Source organism: Ceratotherium simum, chromosome 8 (assembly GCF_057802395.1).
Source record: "Ceratotherium simum simum isolate JZ-2026a chromosome 8, ASM5780239v1, whole genome shotgun sequence".
Classification (NCBI taxonomy): domain Eukaryota; kingdom Metazoa; phylum Chordata; class Mammalia; order Perissodactyla; family Rhinocerotidae; genus Ceratotherium; species Ceratotherium simum.
Genome location: NC_141907.1, coordinates 55,125,035 through 55,132,981, shown reverse-complemented (window position 1 = coordinate 55,132,981; position 7,947 = coordinate 55,125,035).

Here is a 7,947-nt window from a genome sequence, read left to right as displayed (position 1 = left end):
TAACATCTGTGTCAATCTTCCTCTATTTTGTATGTTGGTCGCCGCCACAGAATGGCCATTGATGAGCGGTGTAGATCCACGACCAGGATCCGAACCCCGTCCGCCAAAGTGGAGCACACTGAACTTAACCACTAGGCCACAGGGCTGGCTCTAGTTCATTCCTTTTGATGGTGAATTCTGTTCTATTGCATAGACATACCACATTCTGTTTTTCCATTCATCTGTTGGTGGACATTGGAGTCGTTTCCACAAGTAGCCTATTGTGAAATGTGCTGCTATGAACATTCATGTCAAGCTTTGGTTTGAACATCTCTTCTTAATTCTTAATTCATTGGGGTATGTATAAGTCTGGAAATGGAATTCGTGGGTTGTATGGTAATTGTAGGTTTAACCATTTGAGGAACTGCCAATGTTTACTGCAGCATTAATTACAATAGTCAAGATATGGAAGCATCTTTTCCCCATTGTATATTATTTATCATAGATTAATTGACCACATTTGCATATGTTTATTTCTGCTCTACTATTTTCCATTCATCTATATATCTGTTCAGATTTTCTATTTCTTGCTGATGCAATCTTGGAAGATTGTATATTTCTGGCAATTTATATGTTTCTTCCAGGCTGTCAATTATTTGGTATATAATTTTTCATAGTAGTCTCTCATGATTCTTTGTTTTTCAGTGGTGTCTGTTGTAGCTTCTCTTTCATTTCTTGTTTTATTTATTTCAATTCTCTTTTTCTTGATGACTCTAGCTAAAGGTTTATCAATTTTATTTCTCTTTTAAAAGAACAAGCTCTTAGTTTCATTGATCTTTTCTAGTTTTTTTAATTCTCTATTTCATTTTTTTCTTGCTCTAATCTTTATTATTGCCTTCCTTTTACTAACTTTGGACTTTGCTTGTTCTTCTTTTTCTAGTTCCTTTAGGTACAAGGTTAGACAGTTTATTTGAGATTTTTCTTGTTTCTTGAGGTAGGCCTGTATTGTTATGAACTTCCCTCTTAGAAATGCTTCTGCTGTGTCTCATTGATTTTGGAAAGTTATGTTTCCATTTTCATTTGTCTTAAGGCATTTTTTGATATCCTCTTTGTTTTCTTCATTTACCCATTGGTTGTTCAGTGGCATGTTGCTTAGTCTCCATGTGTTTGTGCTATTTCCAATTTTCTTCTTGTAATTAATTTCTAGTTTCATTACATTGTGGTTGGAAGAGATGCTTGATATGAATTCAATTTTATTAAAATTACTGTGACTTCTTTTGTGGTCTAATATGTGATCTATACTGGAGAATGCTCCATGTGCACTTGGAAAGAATGTATACTCTGCAGTTTATGGATGGAATGTTCTGTATATATCTGTTAAGTCCATCTGGTCTAGTGTGTCATTTATGGTCAATATTTCCTTGTTGGTTTTCTGTTTGGATGATCTATCCATTGATGGAAGTGGGGTTCCAATACCTCATACTATTACTGTATTACTGTCAAATTCCCCCTTTATGTCTGTTAATGTTTGCTTTATGTATCTAGGTGCTCCTATGTTGGGCACATAGGATATTTACAAGTGTTATAGCCTCTTGTTGGATCATTCCCTTTATCATTATGTAATGCTCTTCTTTGTTTCTTGTTACATTCATGGTTTCAAAGTCTATTTTTTCTGACATAAGTATTGCTACCCCAGTTTTCTTTTTGTTTCCATTTGGATGGACTATCTTCTTCCATTCCTTAACTTTCAGTCTGTGTGTGTCTTTAGATCTAAAATGAGTTCTTTGTAGGCAGATATAGATGGGTCTTGTCTTTTTATCCATTCATCCTCCCTACACCTTTTGATTGGAGCATTTAATATATTTACATTTAAAGTAATTAATGATAAGCACGTATTTACTGCCATTTTATTAATCGTTTTCTGATTGTTTTTGTATTTGTTCTCTTTTCCTTTCTTCTGTTGCTCTTTTCCTTTGTGATTTGATGACTTTCTTTAGAATTATAGTTGGATTCCTTTCTCTTGATTTTGTTTTGTATTTATTATGGCTTTTTGTGTTGTGCTTATGAGGTTTATATAGATCAACATATGTATATAGTTGTCTATTTTAAGTTGTTTGTTGCCTAAGTTCAAATGCATTCTAGAAGCAGTATATTTTAAACCCCCCCCCCACATATTTTATGTTTTTCGTGTCATATTTTACATATTTTAATTGTGTGTATCCCTTAATTAATTATTGTAGATATACTTGATTTTATTACTTTTGTTTCTAACCTTTATAGCAGCTTTATAAGTTGTTGATCCTCTACCTTTACTGTATGTTTGCCTGTACTAGAGAGATGTTTTTCTTTCATAATTTTCTTAATTCTAGTTATAGCCTTTTGTTTTCCACTTAAAGATGTACCTTTACCAGATCCCTTAACTTAGTGGCAATGATCTCCTTTAGCTTTTGCTTGCTGGGGAATCTCTTTAATAGCTCCTTCAGTTCTGAGTGATAACCCTGCTGAGCAGGGTATTCACGACTCTAGGTATTTTTTTTCTTTTCAGCACTTTGTACATGACACTCCTAATTAGGCTTCAAAGTTTCCACAGAAAAATCAGCTGATGGTCTACTGTGGATTTCCTGGTATGTAACTAGTCGATTTTTTCTTCCTGCTTTTATGATTCTCACTTTATCTTTAATTTTTGACAGGTTACTTATAATGTGTCTTCACATGGAATCTTTGAGTTTATCTTGTTTGAGACTCTCTGTGCTTCCTGAACTTGGATGTTTTTTTCCATCTTCTGGCTAGCAAAGTTTTCAGCTATTATTTACTCAAGAAAGTTTTCTGCATCTTTCTCTCTTTCTTCTCCTTCTGAGACCCCTATAGTGCAAACATTACTATGCTCGATGTTCCAGAAGTCCCTTAGACTATCTTCATTTTTCAATTCTTTTTTTCTTTTTGCTGTTCAGCTTGGGTGATTTCCACCACACTGCTTTCTACATCACTGATCCCTTCTTCTGTATCACTTAATCTGCTATTGATTCCCTCTAATGTATTTTTCATTTCAATTATTGTATTTTTCAGCTCTGATTGGTTCTTTCTTATATTTTCTACCTCCTTTGTGAAGTTCTCATTGTGCTCTTCAATTCTTCATCCAAGGTCAGTGAGCATCTTTATGACCATTACTTTGAACTCTTTATTAGATAGATTGCTTACATACATTTCATTTAGTTATTTTTCTACCACATTTTCTCATAGCTGCAGAGGTTGTTTCTTGATTTTTCATTTGGGAGATATTTCTGTCTCTCGCTCTTTTTTTTTTTCATGAGGAAGATTAGCCATGGGCTAACATCTATTGACAATCTTCCTCTTTTTTTATTTGAGGAAAATTAGCCCTGAGTTAACATCTGTGCCAATGTTCCTCCACTTTATATGTGGGCTGCTGCCACAGCATGGCTGATGAGACACGTAGGTCCACATCCAGGATCATCAAACCCATGAACCTGGGCTGCCAGAGTGGAGTGGACTGATCTTAACCACTACGACATGTGGCCAGCCCCTCTTTACATCCATTTTGCCTAATTCTCCACATTTGTTTCACTGTATTAGGTAAGTCAGCTATATCTCCCAGGCTTTAAAGAGTGGCCTTCCGTAGGAAATCTCCTTTTGGGCCCAGCAGTGCAATCTCTGCTGACCACCAGGGCCAGGTGCCCCAGGGCAGTGTCTCCCATGTGGGCTGTGTGAGCCCTCCTGTTGTGGTAGGGCTATGATGACTGCAGGTGCACTGGCAAGAAAGGCTGGCCCTTGGCTCATCTGGCTGTGATGCCCACTCACAACTGCTGCAGGCACTCTGCCAGTGAGGCTTGCCCCCAGAATGATTCACTGTGAGGCCCAGTTGTGACTGCTCAGGCACACTGGCAGTTGGGGCTGGCACTTTCCCTGGCTGGCTGTGTGGCCCAGCTGTAATTGCTGTTGATATGCTGGCATGTGGGGCTGACACCTCAGGAAGGCTGGTAGAGACTCTTGGCCACTACTGCTGTGGGCATGCTAGTGGGAAGGGCTATTATCCAACCAGCTGTGAAATCCAGCCATAGTACTAGGGTGGTTGGGGCTCTCAGTGCTAGCAGCCTAGATGGAGGAACCTGTAGTGCCATCTATATCAACAAGGCAGAATAAGATCTAAAAAATGGTTGTTGCCAGTGTCTCTATCCCTGGGGAGACTCTCAGTTACCTCCTGCCTCTCTAGCTGATGCTCCAAGATGAGCAACTGAGTCTCCCTCACACATGGTCTATATTCTTTTCAATCTTGTGTTTTTGTGTTGGATTCCATGTCAAGTGAGTCTGCACATAGCACTTTAAGAGTGACTGTTTTTTAACTAATGCTAAGAAACCAACACTGAGACTCAATGAAAATGAATAAATAGAGAAATATGTTCCAAAGAAAAGAACAAAATGAAAATCCTGAAATGTACCTTAATGAGACAGAGATAAGTGATTTATCTAATAATGAGTTAAAGTAGTGATACGCTAACCAAGCTCAGGAGAAAAATGCATGAACAAACTAAGAATTTCAACAAAGAGACAGAAAATATAAGAAAGTACCAAACAGAAATCATAGAGCTGAAGAATAGAATAATTAATCTTAAGAATTCCATGGGAAGGTTCAAAATAAGACTAGATCAATCAAAAGACAGAATCAGTGAACTCAAGGAAAGGGCAGTTAAATTCATCCAATCAGAGTAGCAAAAAAGACAAAAAGAATAAAAGAAAGTGAAGATAGCTGAAGGCACTATGGGACAACAACAGTGGACCAATATTTGCATTATAGGGTTCCCAGAGGAGTAGGGAGAAGGAAAGAAGCAGAAAGCTTATTCAAAGAAATAATGGTTGAAAACTTTCATAATCTGAAAAAGAAATAGACATCCAGATCCAGGGGCCCAAGGAGAACCAAAAAAAGATAAATCTAATAAGACTCATGCCAAGACACCTTATAATTAAATAGTCAAAAGTTAAAGGCAATGAGAGAACCTTAAAAGCAGCAAGACAAAAGCAACTTGCTACATGCAAGGGAACTTCATAAGACTATAAGCAGCTTTATTGGCAGAAATTTTGCACGCCAGAGGGGGTCTCACTGTATCTTCAAAGTACTGAAAGAAAAAAACTGCCAACAAAGAATATACTACCTCACAAGGCTACTGTCAGAACTGAAGGAGAGATATTGAGTTTTCCAAACAAGGAAAGTTGAAGGAGTTCATCAACCCTAGACAAGCCTCACAGGACATGTTAAAGGGAGTTCTTCAAGCTGAAAATGAAGGATGCCATTTAGTAACAGGAAAAGAGATTAAAGTACAAATTTCACCGGTAAAGGTAATTATATAGGTAAATTAACAATACTCTAATGTAATGGTGATAGGTAAATCACTTCTAAATCTAGTATGAAAGTTAAAGACAAAAGTAATCAAAAATAAGTGTAACTACAAAAATCTGTTAATGGATACACAAGGTAAAAAGACATACATTGTGACATCAAAAGCATAAAATGTAAGGGACAGGAAAAAATACAGAGCTTTACTATGCATTTAAGCTTAAGTTGTTATCAGCTTAAACTAGATTGGCTATAAATATAAGATCTTTTTTGTAAGCTTCATAGTAATCACGGAGAAAAAAATCTATAATTGATATATGAAAGATAAAAAGAAGGGAACCCAAGTAGACCACTGCAGGAATCATTAAAACACAAAAGAAGAGACAAACAGAAGAAGACAGAAAAAAAAAAAATTACAGAACTTTCAGAAAACAATTAACAAATTGGAAATAGATAATCTATACCTATCCATAATTACGTCAAATGTAAATAGACTAATTGTCCAATCAAAAGACAGAGTCAATGAAATGATAAAAACATAAGACCCAACTATATGCTGCCTACAAGAGACTCTCTTCAGTTTTAAGGACACACGTAGGCTCAAAGTGAAGGGATGGAAAAATTGACAAACTCTTAGCCAGACTCACTAAGGAAAAAAAAGAGAAGTTCGAATAAATAAAATCATAATAAAAAAGAGAAATTACAATTGATATCCAAGAAATACAAAGGATTATAAGAGAATACTATGAAAAATCTATATGCCAACAAACTGGAAAACACAAAATGGATAAATTCTTAGAATTATACAACATCTCAAAACTGAATCAAGAAGTAATAGAAAGTCTGAATATACCAATCACAAGTAAAGAGATTGGAACAGTAATCAAACACCTCCAAAAAACAAAACTGCAGGACGAGACAGCTTCTCTGGTGAATTCTACCAAACTTTCAGAAGATATTTAATACCTATATTTCTCAAACTCTTCCAAAAAATTGAAGAGGAAGAGACACTTCTGAACTCATTTTATAAGGCCAACATTACCCTGATACCAAAATCAGACAAGAACAACAAAAAAGGGAAAAGTTAGAGGTCAATATCACTGATGAACGTAGATGCAAACATCCTTAACAAAATATTATTGATTTAAATACAATACATGAAAACGATCATACATCACGATCAAGTTAGATTTATCCCAGGGACACAGGGATGGTTCCACACCCACAAATCAATCAATGGGATACACCACATTAACAAAATGAAGAATAAAAATCACATGATCGTCTCAATAGAAGCAGAGAAAGCATTTGACGTGATTCACCATCCATTTATGATAAACACTCTCAATAAAATGGGTATAGAAGGAAAGTACCTCAACATAATAAAGGCCATACCTGACAAACCCATAGCCAACATCATACTCAATGGTGAAATACTGAAAGCTATGTCTCCAAGAACAGGAACAAGACAAGGATGCACACTGTCACCACTCTAATTCAATATAGTATTAGAAGTACTAACCAGAGTAATTATTCAAGAAAAAGAAATGAAAGGGATCCACATGGGAAAGGAGAAAGTAAAACTGTCAACTATTTATGGATGACATGATTCTATATATAGAAAACCATAAAGACTGCTTCAAAAAACTATTAGAAATAATTAACAAATACAGTAAAGTTGTAGAGTACAAAATAAACATACAAAAATCAGTTGCATTTCTGTAGAATGCAACTAGCAGAAAGACAAATCAAGAGTACAATCCCATTTACAATCACAACAAAAAGAAAAAAATATCTGGGAATAAATTTAACCAAGCAGGTGAATGATCTGTACACTGAATTCTATGAGGCATTGTTGAAAGAAATTGAAGAAGACATAAAATAATAGAAAGATATTTCATGGTCATGGATTGGAAAAATAAACATAAAGTGTACATATTACCTAAAGTGATCTACAGCCTCAATGCAGTCCCAATCAGAATCCCAACGACATTCTTCACAGAAATACAACAAAGAATCCTAAAATTTATATGGAACAACAAAAGACCCCAAGTAGCCAAGGCAATGCTGAAAAAAAAGAACAAAGCCGGAGGTATCACACTTACTAACTTCAAAATATGCTACAAAGCTATAGTAATAAAAATAGCATGGTACTGCTACATAAACAGATACACAGATCAATGGAACAAAATTGAGAGCCCAGAAATAAACTCACACATCTATGGACAGCTAATTTTCAACAAAGGAGCCAAGAACACGTAGTGGAGAAAGGAAATAAATGGTGTTGGGAAAACTGGACGGCCACACACAAAAGAAAGAAAGTACACCATTATCTTACACTATACAAAAAAGTTAACTCAAAATGGATTAAAGATTTGAATGTGAGACCCGAAATCATAAAAATCCTAGAAGAAAACATAGGAACTATGGTCTTTTACATCAGTCTTAGCAGTATCTGTTTGAATATCATGTCTCCTCAAGCAAGGGAAACAAAAGAGATATAAACAAATGGGACTACTTCAGATTAAAAATCTTCTGCACTGCAAAGGAAACCATCAGTGAAATGAAAAGATAACCCACTAACTGGGATAAAATACTTTCAAATCATATATCCAATAAGG